This window comes from Capsicum annuum, chromosome 5, assembly GCF_002878395.1.
Source record: "Capsicum annuum cultivar UCD-10X-F1 chromosome 5, UCD10Xv1.1, whole genome shotgun sequence".
NCBI lineage: Eukaryota > Viridiplantae > Streptophyta > Magnoliopsida > Solanales > Solanaceae > Capsicum > Capsicum annuum.
The window spans coordinates 144174276-144198868 of record NC_061115.1 but is presented as its reverse complement, the minus strand read 5'-3'; positions in this window follow the sequence as shown (position 1 = coordinate 144198868).

Genomic DNA, 24593 nt, shown 5'->3' with positions numbered 1-24593 from the left:
ACTCTAATCGACATTCAAAGCTTTTTGGGCTTTGTTAGGTATTATAGAAGGTTTGTGAAGAGTTACTCTTCTATTGTGGCTCCATTGATGAAGTTGACTAAAAAAAGGGTAAAGTTCTTATGGTTTGATACTTTTGAGGGTAACTTTCAGAAGTTGAAGGATAATTTTACTTCTTCACCAGTTTTGACCTTGCTCGAGGGTATTGATAGATTTGTGGTGTATTGTGATACATCCTGTATGGGATTGGGTTGTGTTTTGATACAGCATGGTAAGTTTGTGGCCTATGCTTCTAGGCATCTCAAGGTTTATGAAAGAAATAATTTGACTCATGATTTAGAGTTAGCGGCTATGGTTTTTGCTTTGAAGATTTAGCGCCATTATTTGTATTGGGTGTATGTAAACATCTATTTAGATTATAAAAGCCTGCAGTACGTGTTTACTCAAAAGTAGTTGAATCTTTGAGAAAAAAATGACTTGAGTTGCTAAAGGACTATGATATGAGTCTTCACAACCATTCAGGTAAGGCCAATGTAGTTGTTGATTCTCTTAGCAAGTTGTCTATGGGGAGCTTATATCATATGAAGGAGGAGAATATAGGATTGGTGAAGGATATTCACCGATTGGCTAATTTGGGAGTTTGTCCTTTGGACTCTTAGGATGGAAGAGTAATTTTGCAAAAAGTGGTTGAATCATCTCTTGGTGTTAAGGTGAAGAAGAAACAAGTTTTGGATCCCATTCTTATGCTGATTAAGTATGAGGTGGGACAACAAAAGTTTATGGCCTTTAAGACTGGTGGAGATAGTATCTTGAGGTACCAAGGTAGGTTGTATATTCTTGAAGTTGATGGGCCGTGAGAGAGGACTTTGACTGATTCTCATTAGTCTAGGTATACAGTTCACCTAGGTTTGACAACGATCTACCATGACTTGAAGGAAATCTTTTGGTGGAGCAATATGAAGAAGGATGTGGCAAATTTTGTGGCCAAGTAAAGGTTCAACACTTAAGGCCTGGAGGGATGTCTCAAGAGATAGAATTGCCTGTGTGGAAGTGGGAGATAATCAATATGGATTTCATTATAGGTATTCTGTGGTCTCGCAATCAATATAATCCGATTTGGATCATTGATAGGACAACTCACTCTACTAACTTTTTCCTTGTGAGGACTATCTACTCTATTGAGGACTATGCCAAGTTTTTTATCTAGGAAATCCTCAAGTTGTATGGTGCGCCAATGTCTATCATTTTGGACTGAGGTACGCAGTTTTCTTCTCATATTTAGAATTCATTTCAGAGAGGTTTGGGGGTCTAAGGTGAACCTTAGCACCACTTTTCACCCTCATACGGATGGACAAGCGGATTGGACTATTCAAACTTTAGAGGATATTCTAAGGGCTTGTGTGATTGATTTTTGAGGTAGTTGGGTGGATAATTTGCCTCTCGTTGAGTTTGCCTATAACAATAGTTATCACTGAATATTCAAATGGCTCCATTTGAGGCCCTTTATGGAAGCAGGTATAGGTCTCCTATTGGGTGGTTTAAGGTTGGTAAGACTCAATTGTTTGGTCTTGACATGGTTCACAAATCCATGGAGAAACTGAAGGTGATTATAAAAAGACTTAAGACCGATCAGAGTCACTAAAAGTCCTATGTGGATATGAGATGAAGGAAGTTGGATTTACAGTTAATGATTGGGTGTTCTAGAAGTCTCTTATGAAGGGAGTGATGCAGCTTGGGAAGAAGGGTAAACTTAGTCCCCATTATATTGGTCCATATAAGATTTTGAGGAGAGTTAGGAATGTTGCCTATGAATTGTAGTTGCTAGTGAGCTTGGGTTCTATTCATCTGGTTTTCCATGTTTTGATGTTGAAAAAGTACGTGGGTAATCCTTCTCTCATTGTACGTATTGAGAATGTTGGTATTTCGAATTCATTGTGTTATGAGGAAGGCCCAATTGAGATTTTGGATTGGCAGGTTTGTAGATTGAGGAGTAAGGATATGGCTTTGGTAAAGGTTCTCTGGAGGAATCAAAAGGTAGATGAAGCTACTTGGTATGCCGTAGAGGACATGAAGTCCAAATATCCATTCCTATTCCCGCATTGGATGAAAATTCTTGAGGTATATTTTCTATTCTCTTTCTCGTGGCCTTTTGAATTCATTGTTTGGGTGTGTGTGCATTATTTTTTGTTATTATGCTAATAGGGTATGTTGATTTCTCATCCAGGGATGAATGATCCTGGGGAGCGGGTAATGTTGTACCCCAGGTTTTGGACTCTGAATTTTTCTCAGTGCTTGTGTTTACTGCTCAGGTGACGAGTGATGAAGACTCATCACGAGTCGTATAGAGCTAATCGTGGTCTAACCAGTAAGGTTTTCCTAAGATTCTATCATGGTCACGACTGGGACCATACGAGTCATAAGTGTCATGTCCTAAACTAAGTCCTGGCCATGATGTGTATCTCAAGTCCACCGAGGATCAGAGACCACCTCCTTCACCTGGTCAACCAGAACACAATACAACATGATAGCGGAGTTCCAAACGTAAAACAAGAATGATAAGAATGACTCAAAAGAAGCCTAAGAATTTAACAACCAATGCCAAGTCCAAGATAATCCACAAAGCCTCAAGAGAACTGAATACAAATAATAATAGGGACATGCCCCCGAAAATAGACAAAAGTATGTCTAAAGGAAAGAGTCAATAACATAAATAGACCTAAAACATGAAAGAGGGTCTTCCGAAGTATGGAATCACACCACTTCAATTTGACTTACGAGCTATCCTACGATCACCTAGTCACTGCGTAGGAAAAGTATAAGTATTTTTGGTGCCTGCATTGCGTGGGGATACAACATCTGAAGACGGTTATTGGGTTGAGCACTAGCATGTAAGTCAGGCATAAGGGATAAAATAATTCCATGAACCATAATACAAAAACCATTAAAACCAGTGCATGAAATCATATGCAACATATATATATATATATATATATATATATATATATATCCCATCCCAGGAAAGGGAACAGGGTTAGCATGAACTTTAAAACCTTAACCTAGACCATGTAGCTTGACCGTCCAAAACGGGCACCCATGGGCTATATGGGTTCACTCCCCCTACTGAAAAGGCCTCAGTGCGTGTTAGACACACAAACTGGAGGTACCATAGAAGGTTAGAGAATCCTTACCCTTTGAAATCCATGATACAAATATATATATATATATATATAGTGTGTGTGTAGGACACAAGTACACGATTGTTAAGACCAACCCTCACGTCGACAATTATGAGTTTCTAGTATCGATTCCCTCAGGACCTCCACCTTTCACGGCTAGCTACACAACCCCCTTTAAGCCTAATTAAAACATTTAACACATAACCTAACCATTATATTAAGGAATCAATCATTATGGCATTATTAAGTGTTATAATCGTACCAACTATAGCTTGCAAGCAATGTCATTAGACAACCTTTGGGGATTCTTTCGTACCCCTGACTCCATTATAAAAATCACTTAGGGATTTCTTCGTACCCCATAAGGCTTTAAAATCCATCCTTAACCATTTTTCCATTTATGCAATGCATTAGTTTCAAAGAGAATAACCAAACCAAATATTCATATTCCAAAACCAGTTATGCAAGTGGGTCGAGGTTATTATCAATTTCCATATCAAAACCACTTATTTTGGAAATCCTTTGTACCCCTAAATTCATTAAGTGTACAAACCAACAATTTATGCATATTAAATCAATAAAAACCATGAAAAAAATATTCAAACAATTTATATCCAAAACCCTCAACCCATAGTTCAAAACCCAATATCAAAATCATAAATAATAAACAAATTTCATGCTATTTAGAAAATACAAGTATAAGGAAAGAGGTAAATGCCTTGTATACATGAGAATTTGAAAGAAATTGGAACTTGAAACCTAGAAAATGAACGTACACTAAAACCTTTATGCTTTCTGGCAGTTTTGAGTTTTATAGTGAAATAATAGCTTTTGTGTCATGAAAAATGATGGAAATAAGTTCACATAGTGTTTAAAGGCTGTTCATAGGTGAAAAGACCTAATGACCCCTCATCCTAAGGGAGATAACACAAAATAGCATAACTTTTACATAGTGGCATGAAATGGAACTTATCGTGGAGGATAACATCCATTCCATGTTGATTATAGTGGAGATTATCCTCCATGACACGCTGAAATCGCGGACCCTCATTGGTTCTTCACAAAAATGCTCATAACCTTTAGCTCAGGTATCAGATTAAGGTGAAATTAGATGCGTTGGAAAGAGGCCTCAAATATATTTAATTTGGTGGGTATTAAAAACCAAAATTCAATATATTCAAAAAGTTATGCATGTCCAAAGTTGACCCTTGTATAGTCAAATTCTAAAATTTGGTTGAATCAAAAGTTCTTAGCTCAACTTTGCTCTAAGTGTTTCCTATGAACATTCTTCACCTAGAATTCACTTTATAGACTAGGTAAATGATCATTACACTTATATTTATCTAAAAATAATTGGATTCAAGTTTATACATGTAGGAATAATGTTTAGTATTCTAGCCCAAAAATAAGGTGTTACAGTGAGGTAATATCACGAGTCATAAGGTGAGACTCATGACCAAACCAGTAAGGAGGCCCTAAGTGTCAGCCTAGGATACGAGTTTGGGTGGCGACTCGTGATTAGTGACCATGAGTCGTGACGTGACTTGTAGTCAGTGGTAATAGTTTTTCATACATTTTAATTAAGGGCATTTATGTCATTACCTTTAATCCCCAATTATAATCCACGACCATAAAGCACCCTAAGGACCATTTCTTATTATTGTAAAAAGTTAAAATACTCTCTTCTTTATCAAATTACTAAGCCAAGAACAAAGCTAGGGTTTCTACGGATTGGTCATCCAAGGCTCAAAGTGTGGTTTCTTCTCTTAATTCTTGGTATTTTTAGGTATGTATCACTTTCCCTAAACTTATATTTTATTTTGTCATGCAATTGTTTGTTATTCCTATGGTTTTAATATTTGTTTTTGGAATTTGGGTTGAGGGTTTTAAATTATTATTGTTCAAATGATATTCCTATGGTTTACGTGTATTTGTTTATACTTTATTGATGGATTTTGGAACTCATTAGGTGCATGGGTATGAATAATGGAATGGGGGTCATGTATTCCCCCAAATTTATGAATAATAGAATGGGGGTTATGGATTCTCCCAAATTGTATGGATTGTTTGTATTGGAATTGGTAATAACCTCAACCCACCTTTATGAAATTGGCTTTGAAACATGGCTATATGCATAAATTAACCATTTATGAAACTATTGCATTGTATAAAATATTAATGGAATATAAATTATTTTGAAAGGCCTTAGTGGCCATGATTTGATTTCAAATTAGAGCTTGGGTGTCGTGGATTCCCCCAAGTTGGTGGATAATTAGAGTGACATGATTCTATAAGCTTGCAAGCATAGTGGCATGATGATACCAATGGTTAGTGCCTTAATTAATGGTTTTTGGTTAAATATATTGGTTCATGTGAAAGTATTTTAATTGGGCTTAAAGGGGGTTGCGTAGCTTGCCATGAAAAATGAAGGTCCTGGAGGGAATGATACTGGAAGTCACGCTTACTGGCATGGGGGTCTTCATGATCATATGCATAGTTCACACTTGGTATATATATATATATATATATATATATATATATATATATATTTATATATATATTGGATTAGCATGAGGTCATAGATTCCTGGCCTTTCCTTAGACTTCTCTAGTTCCTATGACTAACACACACTGGGCCCTCTAGTGGGTGGAGCTGGACCCATATATCCCATTATTATTTTTAGGATAGGTAGAGTTACATAGTCCAGGATAATGATTTTAAACCCCATGCTAAACCTTGTTCCCTATCCCAGCATCTTATATATGTGTATCTATGCATTATTTTATCCCTGAGTTACATGCTAGTTCTCACCCAGTATCCATCCTAGGATTCTACATTGTTTCATAATATAGGGTCTAAAGACATTTTTTTTACCCCTGTACAATGTTAGTTGATCAAGTTTATTGGTTGGTTTGTGGTTTGTGGTGAGCTTCCACTTTAGAAAATCTTTGTCGTTCCATCGATTTATTTCCATATTTTAGAATTAAAAATTTCACATTAACATTATCATTGTCATTATCACTGTTATGGTAGGGGGCATGTCCCATTCTAGATTGATATTTGGACTGGTTTAAAGGCTTTTGTGGACTTGTGTGGGCTGAATGGTGTTGTTGACTGTTAGAGATTATTCTTGAGTTACATTAACCATTTTATCTTTATTCTCTGGTTGTATTCCACTTGTTATCATTTGGATTTTATTTGGTTTGGATAGGCTATATAAGGGTGGTCTCTAGCCCACGATGGGCTTGAGATACATGTCACGGCCAGACTTAAGGGTCGAGTTGTGATAGAATATGGATAATTGTATGGTTTAAATTTTATTTTGTACCCATTGCATTGCATTAAAGGATCAATGAATGCATATAGTTTTGGATAGCTTTTGTGACCTTGCTTTTGGATTTAAAATGAAATTTGAGAGTCAATTTAGTTATATGGACTGGTTTGGCATAATTGAATTAGCTTGCAAGCATATTAGTTTGACGATATCAAGTTGGTAAGTGCCTTAATAAAATACTCCTTGGTTAATGGTTAGTTTATATGCAACTATTTTAATTTGGGCTCTAAAAGAATTATGCAGCTCACCGTGAAGGTGTAGGTCCCGAGGGGGTCAACACTGTAAAACCATATTTTTTGGCATGGGGGATCCAAGTGACCGTGTACTTGGTACATGCATTATGTGTACATATATATATATATATATATATATATATTTGGAAGGGATATAACCTTGATGTCCTTAGACTTTCCTTGGTTTTTCTAGATTTGTGTGGCTAACATTAACTAGGTTCCTTCTAACAGGGGGAGCTGGACGCATACATCCCATAGGTTCCTTTAGGACAGAACAGAAAATAATTATTTGTATTGTGAACTAGCTTACCCTCTTCATAGGGGCATCAACTGGTGTGGAAAATAAAGATAGTAATTAGACACAACATGAATATCGTTGCTTTGCGCGTAATGAGAACATGAAATTTAGTTTTCTAAAGTTGTATAAATACTAAAATAATGTTGTGTTCAAAACATGAATTCTCTTACAGAATGTTTAATCCATATTTTCTGTGTCTCGAGGACAATAAACTTTGTTTTTGACCATTTAATATAGGTAGGAAAGATATCACTCTATGAAGCAAGCCGACCATTAAAAAAGTTCAGAACCAAGTTCTGGATCCTAAGTAAGACATTTTACATGTAATTCTTTTTAATGGCTTTTCTCTATACTTGTTAGATTGGGATGTTACGGTCTAGGTTGAGGTAACAATACCATATTGACTTCTTTAATAAATCCTATTGTTGAGTTATGTGTCTGTCAAAGTTGAGGCTGATCTCGACTATTAATACCATTTAGAGACTTCTAAAAGTCTCTTTATTTAATTTTAACTGGAATGGAAAGAAAAACTCCCATCGTAAGAGTCCTTTCTTGAGTTATTTCTCTGGTTTTTTAGAGATGGTGAAACTGAAGGTGGAAAGACAGCGATTGTTACACTCTCTTTTCGATAAGTTTGTTTACTATATTGTTTCCTTGTGTAATTGTGTGTGCAGAGTTGGCTTGAACTTGGATTTGAGGATATCAATTTAACTGCATTGGTGTCGGAGAATTTGAAGATGATGAAGGGATGTCAGGTAGCTTGCTCATAAACCAATGCACAGAGGTTTGCATTTTAATTCTTATGTACAGAAAAAACAGCAAAACCCCTAGGAAATGTACATTGGAGTACTTGGTTTTGTTCTACTACATGCTAGCTCGATCTCAGGTGATGTGAATTGTTACTACTCACTTTTGTTCTCTCTTCTCAAAGAATTATAGTTGGTGAATAAAAAGAACAGTTTGAGAATTGAGCAAAGTAAAGAACAGTATGTGGTGGTTTACGGAAAAATTATCTCCTTGAACTTGTACTGCTATGTCATTCTGTAAAATACCCTTTCAATAAAAACCAGTCCATTAGTTTTGCTTTTCTCAACTTAGAAGTCAAGTACTCATTATAATCTCTTTCATGGGATCGACACGTTTCATTATCATACCCTGTTATATTCGGATGATTAGCTGAGAATTAAGTCACGTTCATCTTAGTCCTGATGAGAATCTATCATCTTTAATTAGTATTCCGCCTTGTAATTACTTTTATCTCGAGGGTACCATAAATAAATAGTTTGTTTTATATATTGATGCATGCAACTAATTTTTATTTACAAGCACCATGTTGGGCCCGTGCTAACATGGGCCCCACCCCCTAGTGTGTGTGTGTTTTTGTGTATATATATATTGTAATACCCTAAAAATTCTAACCTATGTTAGCACCATGAATTCAAGCTCATTCATAGAACATTATAGTTCTTTGATAGTTTACGAGTGATTTTGATGCATATTAAGGCCTTAAATAACTCCCAGCTATTAGATGAATCAAAATATTCTTTGCTGATTGAATTTTTGAGAAGAATGTTGATTTAGTCAACTTCAAGTGAGCATATATTTTTCTCTACTGAGAATTTTGCATCTCAATACTCACCAAGTTGTAGGAAATTGAATTAGCTTTTCAACGATACCAACTTTGCCTAAAGTTGATACTCGGGTGAGAAGTTATGGCACTTTTAGTGTGAAACAGTAGCCCAACACGATAAGGCCGCGTAGTGGGGATGACCAAAATCACATTTGTCATTTTCTAATCTGTCACCACAATAAGCACCGCATCACACCAAGGGGCATTTTTGCGCTCGTCACTTTCCAGTGAGGTACTGCGATTGGCACTACGTCGCACCAAGATTCGAGTTCAAAATTGTCCTTTTTCCAGTTGCGCAATGTGATAGCACATCATCATGCCATTGGGAAAAATGGGAATTGTTAGCTTTCCAATGGTGCAACACGATAGCACCGCAATATGCTGGAGCCAAAAATTGGGATTTTCAATCTGCGACTTAACTTTTCAAGGACCGTTTGGTTATCTCCCAAGGCCCCAAATTCATCTAAAACACGTAATTGCAACCCTAAAGGGGAATTATGAGCCCCATTACTGACAAATCCTCTTTAAGAAATTAATTATCTCTCAATAACAAAACTCTAGCCTTCAAGATTCAAGATCAAATCTCAAGAATTCACCATCAATTCTCACAAATTTAGAAATCAAGGTATGTTAAGTGTTCATCCATGGGTCACTTCCACCAATGGAGTCCAGGTATCCAATTTTAAATTTAAAGTTGTGATCTTTACAAGTTATTGTGGGTTTAATTTGTGACTTTTCACATGAATCTCCATGTATCTTGATTCCATACCATGTTACATGAAATTGTTGATTATTATGAAATCCCACATGTTTGAATAATATTATTTGTTTATTTGAATGTTAATTAGTGATGTTGATATGGAAATCATGCTATTTCTACAAGATTTAAGCAAGTCCCATGCTTAGCTTGAACTATGAATATCAAGTGTTTGATGAAATGTCTATGTGAATGAATTGTGTATGATGTCCTATTTGTAATACTTTTAAAATTATGATATGATTCCATTATTTATGCTATAGAGTCGTAGGGGTATTGTATACCTAAAATTAGATGCTTGGTTAGTTTCCAGTCATAATAGAATGATTTTTTAGTATCCCAGACAGTAGCATTCGATCAATTAACAGAATTAGCGTGAGTTCAGTCAAGCTTAGTACAATCTAGTGATTAGTGTCGGTTCAGTTAGGAGTAGGATTTAACATCGAGCGAGCCCAGGGATGGGGTCATTTCTTCCAGGATAGGGTTTGAACCTTAGTAGAAGTTCGTGAGTTACAGAACTACATAGCCAGCATAGGGTAAATCGTCTTCCTGCCAGACTAGGATTGACGTAACCATATACATCTCATGAGTCTTTCTGCCAAATTAGGGTCGACCTAGCCAGTGTTAGTAACCTGTGGCACGGTGCTAACACCCTTCCAACTGGGGTTACAGGTTGGACCCTAAATCAACTATAATCAGGGTATGTTGGTTAGATCATAACTCCCACAATCTCAGTTCTAGTATTCTGTATTCAATATTCAGCATTCAGTATCAAACTCAGTTCTGTTCTACATGATTATAACTTACAGTTATTAGTAATCAGTTATTAGAAACTCAGTACTTTAGTTTTAGTCTAAATTAAACAGATGGTATATAGTTGGCAGTACATGTTCCTTATATTCAATAGTCCCAGTCTTGCATACACTCTCATCCAGTCACTTCATGATATTTAGTTATTATTATTCATGCACATGAACCCATGCATATTATTCTAACATCACCTAGCATACCAGTATATTCAAAGTACTGATGCATACTCTCTCTTTACGCTATGATGTCTTATATCATAGGTCTGGATGCTCGGGTTCTTGACCTTACTTAGACAGATCAGTCTATCAGCCGCAACTATAGTAACGAGTCCTAATCCATCGAGGACATGATACTTATTTAGTCATTGCATTATTTTAGTATTTCAATTACTTCATACAACAGTTGTGAGTTAGTTGGGGGCCTGTCCTATCAAATCTGCTATTTCAGATATTTAGAGGCTTTCAGATATATTAGTTAGCAATTATTTTACAGATGTACTAAGTATTAATCCAATTTTCTGAACCTTATGGCATTTTTTTCAATTTTACTTCCGCATATGCTTTATGATTATTATTTAGTGCTCACAGCAGGTACCAGTCATGGGTTAGCTTATGGTCCTTCGGGGTTGTAAGCACCGTGTGACGTTCAAGGTGTAGTCTCGTGGCATTACAAACTTGGTATCAGAGCCTAAGGTTCTAAAGTGTCCTAGGAAGTCTGAAAGCCATATCAAGTAGAGTTTTGTGCATGTCTGTGTAGCGCGCCACACTTATGGGCAAGAGGCTATGAGGCATTTTAGGAAAATTTCCCCTTTTTTAGTATTTGTATTGTGTAAGTAAGCATGAGCTCAAGTTAAACTTTTTGTCTAATCCAACTTTCCCTTTTATTTACAGAACATGCCTCCTAGAAAGACTAACAGAAGAAGAGCTGGGAACCAGCCAACACTTCTGCCCGTTCAGTAAGACCTCTTGTATGAGCACGTTTCTCATGCAAAATTTAAAGCAGCATTCACCACTCTAGCCCATTCTGTGGAAACTCAGAATGTTTGACGAACTGCTGTTTAGGCTAACCTAGTGGCTAGTACTATTGCGGCTAGAATTTGGGACTTCACAAGAATGAACCCTCTTTCATTTTTAGGGTCTAAGTCTGAGAAGGACCCATAGGAATTTCTTTACATGGTGCAGAAGGTAACAGACATTATGGGGGTAACTGATAGTGAGAGTGCTGAGTTAGCTGCTTATCAGTTGCAAGATGTAGCTCATACATGGTTTAAGCGGTGAAAGATAGATAGAGGTGCAGATACAGGGCCTACAGAATAGGAAGAGCTTTCTACTGCCTTCTTAGATAGGTTCTTCTATTGGAGTTGAGAGAGGCTGAGGTGTTAGAGTTCATCAACCTGAGGCAGGGTAGCACGAGTGTGAAAAAGTATTCCCTTAAGTTTACTCAGTTGGCCAGGTATGCTCCTCATGTGGTAGCTGATAGTAGGTCTAACATGAGCAAGTTCATGTCTGGTGTATCTAACAGTATGGTCAAGGAGTGTAGGACCACAATGTTGATTAAGGGTATAGATTTTTCTAGGTTGATGGTCCATGCTCAACAAATTGAGAAATAGAAGACTAAGAAAAAAGAGAGGGAGAATAAGAGGGCTAGAATAGGTAGTCTCAGTTTCACTCAGCCAAAGTCAGAAGGTGGAAACCATCCTAGTTCCACCCAAAATCTTCAGTCCCAGCTCTGTCTCCAGCTAGTATGCCGATGCCCAAATTCAAGAATGATAATCAGGATAGGGCGCTAGGCTCTAAATCTCAGGGTAGTGTAAACAGTGCTTGAATAAATCCTCTTTGTAAGAAATGTGGCAGAAACCATTAGGGTATTTGTAGGGCTAGCAGCGACGTGTGTTTTGAGTGTGGTAAGCCAGGCCATAGGATCAGAGAGTATCCTCAGGTGGGTTCGCAGAGTTAGCATCATCATCCCCCATATAGCCATCAACTTTGGAGTCAGCCCTAAAATCTTAACAGAGCCTTTGTCAATCTCTACCCCAGTGGGTAAGTCTATTATAGCCCAGCGGGTATGCAGGAACTGTTCGGTTATGGTGTGTCATAAATTTACTTTAGCAGAACTTGTACAACTATAGATGACAGATTTTGATGTCATTCTTGGCATGGATTGGCTCCAGTCATTCTATACTTTAGTTGATTGTAGAAACAAAGTTGTTCATTTTCAGTTTCTAAATGAACCAGTTCTTGAATGGAGGGGTAGTACTACAACTCTTAGAGGTCAGGTTATTTCGTACCTTAGAGCGAGGAAAATGATATTGAAGGGATGTATCTATCATCTTGCCCGAGTGAAAGACTCTAATTTTGAGACTCCAAATCTTGAGTCAATTTCAATAGTGAGGGAATTTCCAGATGTGTTCCCTAAAGATCTTCTTGGAGTTCCTCCCGAAATAGAAATTGACTTGGGAATAAACCTTCTTCCAGATACATAACCTATCTCTATTTCTCCATATAGAATGACCCCATCCAAACTCAAAGATTTAAAAAAATTGTTGAAAGATCTCCTAGATAAGGGATTCATCAGGCCCAGCGTCTCCCCACTGGGCACACCAGTCCTATTCGTGCGTAAGAAAGATGGTTCACTCAGAATGTGTATTGACTAATGTTAGTTGAAAAAATTCATGATCAAAAACAAATATCCACTCCCCAGAATCAATGACTTGTTCGATCAACTTCAGGGTGCCAGTTATTTTTCTAAGATAGACGTTAAATTCGACTATCATTAGCTCAGAGTCACAGAATGTGACATTCTAAAAATAGCTTTCCAAACTCGGTATGATCACTTTAAGTTTCTAGTTATGTTGTTTGGTCTCACAAATGCCCCAATAGCCTTTATGGACTTTATGAACCAAGTGTTCAAGCAGTACTTGGACATGTTCATCATAGCCTTCATTGATGATATTCTTGTCTACTATCATAACAAAAATGATCATGCAAACCACCTTAGAATAGTATCGCAGACTCTTAGAGCTCATTAGTTATTCGCTAAATTTAGTAAGTGCGAATTTTTGATAAGATTAGTAGCTTTCCTTGGCCATATTACTTTTGTTGATGGCATTAGAGTTGATCCTCAAAAGACCAAAGCAGTGAGAAACTGGTCCAGACCTATTTCTCCATTAGATATCAAGAGTTTCTTGGGTTTGGCTGGCTATTATCGGCTATTTGTTATAGGGTTTTTATCTATTGCGTCCCCATGTCCAGATTGACTCAGAAGAAAGTTAAGTTTTAGTGGTCAAATTCTTGTGAGAAGAGTTTTCAGGAGTTGAAGACTAGACTCACCACAACCTCAGTTTTGACATTACCTGATGGTCTAGATGGGTTGATTATGTATTATGATGCTTCTGAAGTTGGTTTAGGGTGTGTTTTGATGAAGAAGGGTAAGTTTGTGGCCTATGCCTTTAGACAACTTAAGCCCTATGAAAAGAATTACCCTACCCATGATCTTGAGTTAGCAGCTGTTGTGTTTACCTTAAAGATTTGGAGGCACTATTTGTATGGAGTGCATGTTGATGTGTTCAAAGATCACAAAAGTTTGCAGTATATGTTTTTACATAAGGATTTGAATCTGCGTCAGAGGAGATGGCTAGAATTGCTGAAAGATTATGACATCAGTGTTTTGTATCAACCCATTTCTTTCCAGTCCATACTTCTTATTCAGCTGAGGACTATGCCAAGCTCTATATTAAAAAGTTGGTTAGGTTGCACAGTATCCCATTGTCTATCATCTCAGATAAAGGTACTTAGTTTACCTCTCACTTTTGGAAAGCTCTTTAAAAGGTTCTTGGTACCCAAGTTCACCTCAGTACTACCTTCTACCCTAAGAAAGATGGTCAAGCAAAAAGGGCCATTTAGACCCTTGAGGATATGTTGAGAGCATGTGTAGTTGACTTTAAGGATAGTTGGTATGACCAATTGCCTTAGATTGAATTCTTGTATAATAACAACTATCACTCTAGTATTTAGATGGCTCCATTTGAGGCTCTATATGGAAGGAGATGTAGATCTCTAATAGGTTGGTATGAAGTAGGTGAGGCCGCGGTGGTACGGCCTGACTTGGTGTTTGATGCCTTAGAGAAAGTACAGCTGATCAGGGAGAGGCTTAAGGCAACACAGAGCCGATAGAAATCGTATACAGATGTGAGAAGGAAAGATCATGAATTTAAGGTTGGCGACTTTGGGTATTTGAAAATATATCCTATGAAGGGAGTGAAGAGGTTTGGTAAGAAGGGAGATCTTAGTCCCCGATATGTTGGTCCTTATAGGATTTTGAGTTATTTCTAGAAGGTGGATTATGAGCTTGAGTTTCTTGCAGACTTAGCATCAATGCACCCAGTGTTTCATGTCTCCTTGCTAAAGAAGTGCATTGGTTACCCAATTGTAGTTGTTCCCTTAGAAAGCATAGATGTTCAGGATAGTCTTTCTTACGAAGAGGTCCCAATCAATATCCTCGATTGTTAGACTCGCAGACTAAGGAAAAAGGAAGTTTCCTTAGTCAAAGTTCTTTGGTAGAACTAGTCCAATGAGGGAGCCACTTGGGATGCAGAAGCAGATATGTGGACCAAGTACCCTTATCTTTTCTCCACAACCTCAGATTCAGCTTAAGGTAATAATCTTCTTAGAATTTATCTTTTCCACGCTCAGTTTCAGCTGCATGTCATTCTCATATTAGTCATGCATTCACAAAATTAGTTCAGTCATGTGTCATGTTTCAGACTTGGTCATGTAATCATATTTTCATCATATATATCCAACATGTAACCAAAGTCCGTCAGTGTTTTCAGCTTAACCGCTCTCATTCCTGAATGAATGTTCCCAAGGGGGAGATATTGTAATACCCCAAAAATCCAAACCGATGTTAGCACCATGAATTCAAGCTCATGCATAGCACATTATATCTTTTGGGTAGTTTATGAGTGAGCTTGATGCATATTAAGGACTCAAATAACTTCCAGCTATTAGATGAATCAAAATATGCCATGCCGATTGAATTTTTGAGAAGACTATTGCTTTAGTCAACTTCAAGCGAGCATATCTTTTTCTATACTGAGAATTTTCCATCTCAAGACCCACCAAGTGGTAGGAAATTGAATTATATTTCCAATGATACCAATTTCGTCTAAATTCGATACTCGGGTTAAAAGCTATGACACTTTTAGTGTGAAACAGTAGCCCAACACGATAAGGCTGCTTCATAGTGATGGACGAAATCACGTTTGTCTTTTTCCAGTGTGTCACTGTGATAAGCACTGCATCGTGACAAGGGGTATTTTTGCGCTCGTCACTTTCCAGTGAGGCACTGCGATTGGTACTGCATCGCGCCAAGGTTCCAGTTCAGAATTATCCTTTTTTCAGTGGCACAATGCGATAACGCCGCATCCCACCGTTGGGAAAAATGAGAATTTTCAGCTTTCCAGTGGCACAATGTGATAGTACCACATCGTTCTAGAGCCAAAAATTAGGATTTCCAGTCCGTGACTTAATTTTCCAAGGACAGTTTATTCATTTCCCAAAGCCCCAAATTCATCCAGAACACATAATTGGAAACCTAAAAGGGTATTATGAGCCCCATTACTCACAAATCCTCTTCAAGAAATTAATCATATCTCAAGAACAAAACCTTATCCTTCAAGATTCAAGATTAAATCTCAAGAATTCACCATCAATTCTCACAAATTCAGAAATCAAGGTATGTTAAGTGTTTATCCATGGGTTCCTCCCACCCATGGAGTCCAAGTCTCCAATTTTAAATTTAAAATTGTGATCTTATTTGTAACGCTTTTAAAATTGTGATATGATTCCATTATTTATGCTATCGATTTTTGGGGGTATTGTATACCAAAAATAAGCTGCTTGCTTAGTTTTCAGTCATAATAGAATGATTTTGTAGAATCTCAAACAATAGCATTCAATCAGTTAACAGAATCAACGTAAGTTTAGTCAAGCTTAATACAGTCTAGTAATCAGTGTCAGTTCAATTGGGAGTAGGATTCAACACCAAGCAAACCCAGGGATGGGAAAATTCCTACTAGGATAGGGTTTGACTCTTAGTAGCAGTCCCTGAGTTATAGAACTACGTAGACAGCGTAGGGTAAATTGTCTTTCTGCCAGACTAGGGTTGACGTAACCATATACATCTCATGAGTCTTCCTGCCAGATTAGGGTTGACCCAGCTAGTGTTAGTAACTCGTGGGACGATGCTAACACCCTTCCTATTGGGGTTACAGGTTGGAGCCCAAATCTGTCTATAATTGAGGTATGTCGATTAGATGATAACTCCCACAGTCTCAGTTCTAGTATTCAGTATTCAGTACAGAACTCAGTTTAGTTCTACACGATCATAACTTACAGTTATCAAAAATTAGTTATCAGAAACTCAGTACTTCAATTTCAGTGTAAATTAGATAGACAATGTATGGTTGGCATTACATGTTCCTTATAATCAGTAGTCCCAGTCTTGCATACACTCCCATCCAGTCACTTTATGATATTTAGTTATTATTATTCATACACATTAACCCATGCATATTAGCCTAACCTCACCTAGCATACCAGTACATTTAAAGTGCTGACACATACTCTTTCTTTGTGCTATGATATCCTATATCATAGGTCCGAACGCTCAGGTTTTTGACCGTACTTAGCCAGATCAGTCGATCAGCCGCAGCTACAGTAGTGAGTCCTCATCCATCAGGGACACGATACTTATTTAGTGATTGCATTATTTTAGTATTTCAGTTACTTCAAACAGTAGTTGTGAGTTAGTTGGGGCCCTGTCCCATCAACTCTGATATTTCAAATGTTCAGAGGCTTTCAGATATTATCAGTTAGCAGTTATTCTATAGATGTACTCAGTATTAATCCATTTTTTTGAACCTTACGACATTTTTTTTAGTTTTACTTCCGTATATGCTTTATGATTATTATTCTGTGCATACAGCAGGTGCCAGTCATGGGTTAGCTTGTGGTCCTTCAGAGTCGTAAGCACCATGTGACGTCCAGGGTGTAGTCTCAGGTCGTTATATATATATATATATTTATATATTTGAAATTCCTTATATCCTTCTCACACATATAATAAAAATAATCATACAAGTTGTATTTTGTTATATGATTGACTTAAGTAAAATTGTTTTCGCGACAACGTTTGTAGTCGTTGTATATTACTTCAAATTCTATTGTAATGATATTATTAAAAAAATTTATATTAACTTAATTAAATCCATTTATTTTTTTAGTGCAAATTCGTGGAATATTTTTTCTTTTTTTTCCAACTGCAATTTTATTTATTGATGTATTTTACAAATTAATTAGGCCTCTAAATATTGAATAATTCAACAATATTTTTATCTTTTATTTCCTTCTACTGTACATGAACTCATTAAAGACATGGAAAGTTTATTTACATTGGATTAGGTTTATACAAACCCAAGGCTATCGCCTATCCAACTCATAGGCCTTTGGTTAATAAAGATATTAATCTTCAAGTTATTTTCCATTTTTGACCATGTAATTCTTAATCATACTAGAGAAATAAATAATTAAATAATTGCAAAATTTGAGTTTCCCGATTTTATAGAATTTGGTAAAGTTGAGCTTTTAATTGTTACTTCAACTTCTCTTGTTTTTCTTGTGTTTAAATATGTAATGACCTTCGTGTTGATTTTTAAAATCTTTTTGTTTTAACCATTTTGTCCTTCTTCGTAGTTCCTTTATCTCATTTATGAATTCTGGAGATGATTGACATGATTCCTGATGCATTCGGGAATGTTTTAAATGAGTTGTGGTTTTGAACACCCTTAAAAGGGGTTAGTTTGACTTTGGTCAATATTTTGTGATCTGGCTTCGGATGATGACTCTGATAGTTTCATTAGCTTCGAAATATCGATTTTGGGTTACTAATGTGATTAGTTCAGATTTTGAGCCCTTATTTTGTGTTTTGATCCTACATTTGGAAACTAGTTAAATTTGGCCTTAATTTTCGAGGGTTAATTTATTTAAAATTAGCCTAGTAGAATTATTTTCTGTGGGGTCACAAATGAATTACTAGGGCCCGTTCGGAGATTTTTGGGACTTAGAATTATTGTATGATGCATGTCATTCCTTCTTTGCGTTCATGACCTCCTCTATCATGTTCGCAAAGCACTTCCTTCCTTCCCTTTGAGTTCGCAATCCCCATGTACCATTTACAAAGGGAAAAATAGTCCTTCACCATGATAACAACGGTAGATACCGCGATTGTGAAGGACTATCAATGGGCTGGGTTGGTTTTCTTGTTTCCATTCATGGTCGAAAGTGCACGTTTGCAAAGGTACGGGTTAGGGAAACTTTACGTTCATGACTAGGGGTATGCATTCGCGAAATTTAATTACCTGGACATATTAAACACCATCTTTTTGGCTCCAAAATGCTTATCTTTCTTTCTCGGACCTACGATTTCGAAGGGGGTTTTGGAGAATTCTTCCTTGGGTATGTTTCTAAAGCCTTATTCCATCAATTTCTGTTGATGTCCTTAATAATCCCTCATCAAATCCTTTATTTTTAATGTGATATTTGGGGTTTTGCCCGGTGAATTATTAAATGAGTTGTTCTTCAATTTGAGGTCTGATTTCTACTCATTTTCACATGGATTTACTATAGACTCCTGTTTTTGTGGAAAATATTTTTCTTAAATAAAATTTTGGTTTTACCCTTTCATTTTCAAACTCATTTTCGAACTCGTTATGGACTCGTCTTATATCGGGTCAATATGAGTATCATTAGCTTTATTTTGACATGTAGATGACTTATTTGACTAGATTGGACACATTTGGTATTGATTCAAGAGTGTTGAGCTTTTGATTGAGGATTTGGATTGTGCTTAGGTGTCACGACCTAAACCATAAAGGCCTGAGCTCCCTTGTTTATCTGGTAATCATGCACAGTATTCATATACTATAAAGAAATTCAGAAAAGATAATAAATGGAAACATCTATTTCTTACTCTGATTGAACAATACGACATTAAGTTCATAACATTCAAAATACATGACACCAGTATATGAAATCTCTAACAATATGAAAACCAACATCATTCTAAAAACAGGGAAAAGTCCCCCAGTTGGACCATATCTCATAAATCAAGCCTTCTAAAATAAGGGAGGCTCACCAACTACAAACTTTTGACAACCACAACTCTACCGCTTAGCGGGACCCCAAGATTGTGCCTCAGATCATGAAATATAGGGGATCAATACAATTGTACTGATATGTGAAACAATTCAAAATAGCATTTTATTACACAATGTAGGTGAGAGCATTTTATAAAACATTACACATAAGATAAGTAAAACACATGGGCAAAACTTTAGAATTTCAAATGCTTTCTTGAAAATTATGACTCAACACCTTATTAATCTTCTGAGCTAATTGGTACACCCTGCAATCTGTAATTCCATGGGCTATATAGAATCCACCCTTGACTCGGCGGACAAGCCTCCAATCCAAGTATGCCGCAAGGATTGGAGTTTTAATAGGTTGGTGCACCCTCTTGCAAGTATACCGTGGCATAACCCTTACATGATATCCATATTATCCCCCTTTCAAGATAATACCCGTATCGGCAACTATGGTTTCCAACGATAAGCTCTTATACTCAAACTCCTTCTTCAGGTAACCAAGTAGCTCTCTTAATCCCAACTTTTAGTTCTTCAAAAATCATGCTTTCAAAACAATCAATACTTATTCATTTAAGGGCATGTCATCACCAGGTATGGTCATACCCTGACTTGCAAGTCATTCACATCATAACAAATTCACAACCCATCTCATTTAACTCATGCACAGGACCACCCAAGATTTATAACACTACAATCGAGTCACCACTTTGAAATCTCAAGAAAACTTATGCAATTATCCTCTTTTTGCAAGATTCAAAACAAGTGGTGGCCATGATAATTATTCAATCACATGCAACTCTTCTTTTTAATTTTAAAGGGTTTAGTTATAATAAGAAAACTCCCCCTCATCATATCATAAAACATGTCAAACACCATGATGTTAAAAAAACTTACTTTCAAACCTTAGTTCATGCATTCAAAATCACTAACAATTCAAATAGACACTATATTTCATAACAAAAGTGGGAATTCGTTTTTCATGCTCTCAATTGAACTTTTCAAAATGATAAACATATATACACGAGGGATTATAGTTTGATTTTCATGAAAAGGGTTCAACTCAATACATATATTTCTATTAAAATGATTTAATAACATGCTTTTCGAATAAATAATCAAAGCCCTTAATTTGCAACATGATTATAAATCATTATATTTGATAAAAACAATAAAATCCATGCCCATAGATCTTAAGGATAGTCCCATATACCTTAAGCTTCTTGATTTGGAGAAGAAAGCTTGAATTCCTTAGATTCTTCGAGAAAAAGATTTTGGATTTCATTCTTGGGGAAAGGAAGGGTCTTTTTGGTGTGTTGATGTTGAAGAAGATGGGAAATATTGCCCTTTTAGGTGATATAAATTGTCCTTTGGACATTTGGGATTGAGGGAAAAGGACCAAATTTCCCCTTGACCCTAAGGAGTTGAAAATAACATGGGAATGGAACAGATGGCGTGCCCTTAGTCCGGAGAAGTAGAGCCCGCGAAGCCCGCTCTAGTCTGGCACTCTAATCCCCACGGCGCGAGCTTATAGCGTGCCCTCATTGTCTCTTACAAAAATGGCTATAAATTTTCTCTCAGGTATTGGATTAAGGCGAAATTGTTATCGTTGGAAAGCTGACTCAATTATCTACTATTTGGTGGGTCTTGACTTGAAAAATTCCACATATATCAAAAGTTATATACGTCCAAATTAGACCCTTGTAGAATTAAATACCAAAACTTTGAATGAATCCAAGATTCTTAGCTCAACTTTGCTCTAGGTGGTTTCTATGAACATTTTTCACTTCAAAAGCACTTTCCACACTAGGATAAATATCATGACACATAAATTAAAATATGAATCATGGAATTAAAGTTTGCACATGTAGGAATGGTAGTTCGATTTCTAGCTCTAAAATGCGGGATGTTACATTATCTCCCCCTTGGGATCATTCATCCTAGAATGATGGGTAGGATCTTGTTGAAGCTTAAAAAGTATGAAGTAAGGAACGTAACCTCACACTGAATATTTCTTTTCTCAATGGAATATGTAAAGGCATCAAAAGAGCTTCATGATAACCCTCTAGTGAATCATATACGCACGAAGCATGAGATGATACAGATTGACATAAAGATGAACTTGGAGACACTTCATGATTATCACAACATAAGGCATGTGCTTATTTGGTGATAATAGGCCTGATTTACATCGGTAAAATCATGAAATAAGATTTCGTGGAAGATAGAAATTAGAAGCATCCTCTACCTTACAAGATACAACGAATAGACTTAAAACTTAGAGACACTACTTAACCATGACCCAAACAATAAATAACATACTTTATCATTTCCACCTTACAATTCTCCCATAACATATCTAACCACATGAGTTTGAGTCCCACTACATAGTACTTCTATGTTGAAGCCTAACTCGAAGTTAAAGGATGCTAATTTAAACTACGAGACCCTGTACTCTACATCACATTAAGAAATAACCTCACCTCATCAATATAACCCAACAATCTCAAGTTTTAATTAAAGGAGTAATAACCACATGGCTCATTGGTTTGTGTTTCAATCACCACATTAAAGCCTATCATTACTATTTCCACTTAATGGATCTCTCCACTAAACCAACAAATTCTATCACTCTCACAAAGATTTTTTCCACATATCTCCTTACTAACTATTTCATGTAGTGAAAGTTCATCTCCTTCTTTTCCCTTTCATTTATAACCTTATCTAAAGAAATCACATCAAAATTTTTACATTCAAGAACATGTACTTCCTCTACTCAAAACATTACTATACTTCCAAAACCACCATCATACTAAAATATGGAGGGTCATTGAGGGACCCGAGCATAAACATCATAAATGGGAGTAACACTATCAGACTATAACTTATCTTATTACACTACTCAAGGAGGGATATGAGGTGAAGATACGATATAATAGACATGAAGTGCTTCATATATCAAGTGTCCAGATCAGGAGTAAAGAGTCATTCAACATAAACACAACAAAACATGAGTTGTTAGGACATACCCCAGTGAAAAACATGGGTGCACATATCATGAGTCGTATAACGTAAGTTTGGAATTTATGAAGCCAATGATTGAGACAAGGATTGATACTTGAAGATATCGCTTCTCATTTTAGAGCTGAGATAGTCAGGATTTTGCATGAACCTTATCACTTTAGCTAGTACCGATGTAAAATAAATTGGTAACATATAGAAAACATGGTTTCTTAAAACTAAGCACTATGTGAGACATGGATTTTACGGGTCATGAGCAACATAGCATAGAACTTGAATACCAAAGACATTGGTAGAATGACCTCTTAAATTGGAGTATGAGGAATTTACTTGAATAGGAAATGATTTATCATGACTCTTCCCTACAATTTGTCATCGTGAGGAAATTCGAGAACTACCTTAACTTATTATCTCCCCCTTAGATCAAAGTCACAATCCTAGACTTGAGGATATAACCTCTTATTAAATCTATCATCAAAACACTAAGCATAATAGGATATCACCATATATATAAATGCTAAACTCTTCCTGATAAACTATACTCCAAAGGCCTTGCTTTCCCAAAATGCTTCTCTTAAATTTTTCTTATCTCTATAGCCCTCAACCTACAACCTACACTCTCAGGAGCATACATGTCCACATCCCTTTATCATATAAAGATCCATTCTCCACTACTTAACAAACCAAAACTTACAACTTAACAAAATTTGTAAAACTATAGCGAAGACGCATATTCCCTACCTATATTTTCTCAATTCTGCTATAAGGAACACTATACAACAACTCCATAGTCTTCCCCAGACGTCTCCACACTACAAATTTCAAGAACACAGACTAGGTACACCAAACACTTATGCATATAAAACATTATCTAACAACATGCTACCTGGGGGGCTCAACTTATTCTTATATACCCATGCTCTTATCTGCTTAATGACAACCATAATTCATCGTTCTAACACTAGTCCCATGTATATAAATATATTATAATTATCCACTTATTTTCCCACAAGTTGTTAACCTAGGCTATTGCACACATCAAATCAAGCCTACTACTTACTCCCCAAAACATGCATCATTAATTTTAAGCTACTATTTTTACCACTACACTCCACATAAAAAGTTCAAGCCTATTATCTAACAACACCAATCATATAACACTGATGATGTAGGTCACATACAATACTATTTTATCAAATTAGGGAATCAACCCAACTATGCCATTTAACTTAACTACTGCCCACAAGTTTATTCTCTGCACAATATTACTACCATACCTTAGAATCTACCACACACCTTCTAACGTGCAGTACTAGTTTACAACTACCAAAGAAAAGACAATTAGGGGGGTTTAAAGTCACATAATAGGGACCGTCTATCTTAATCTTATAACATAACCCATTATGATCTTATCAACACATTCTACTTTCTCACATCATAGTTATTTACCCATGCATACATTTAGGCTACCTTCAAATTCCATTTACTCCAATGAGTCTCTACCATTAAATTATTAACTGATCTACCCCTTTCTATTCATAGCCTTTAAATAATTTCTACAACTACCATAACTATCCATTTTGAGATCCTTCCCTATTTTGAATAACTAATAATCACAACCAGACACTTCCTCCACAAACTACCATAAACTCTAAAAATTTTGCTACAACATTAGCTAAGCACCATATAAGAGAAACCCACCCCTCAATCAAGGGTTATACAACTCAAACTACTTATTTAAGCAAAAGTCACCCTCACCCTGACTTTTAACCTTGTGACTTTATATCACTAACTTCAGGATCATCTTACTACCAATAAAGTATGACACCTTAACCTATACTACCACTCGAGTGGAAAAATTGTTCCAATATTCAGACATACATCACTACCCTTTAGCATGTCATCTACAATAAGAATTCTGAAAGGGACTGAATGCACTTCATACCTTAGGCTCGAATGCACAATTGATGTAGGTAGGTGTATAAGACTAAATCAATACAATTTAAAGCACTTATGGACTCCTCTCAAGTCCTTGTGCAATTTTATAATCTTTTATGACTCAAGTAAAAAGGACCACCTCATTTAGACTCTAAGATTTTGCACTTAAATTAACTCGACAATGAGACATAGTTAAT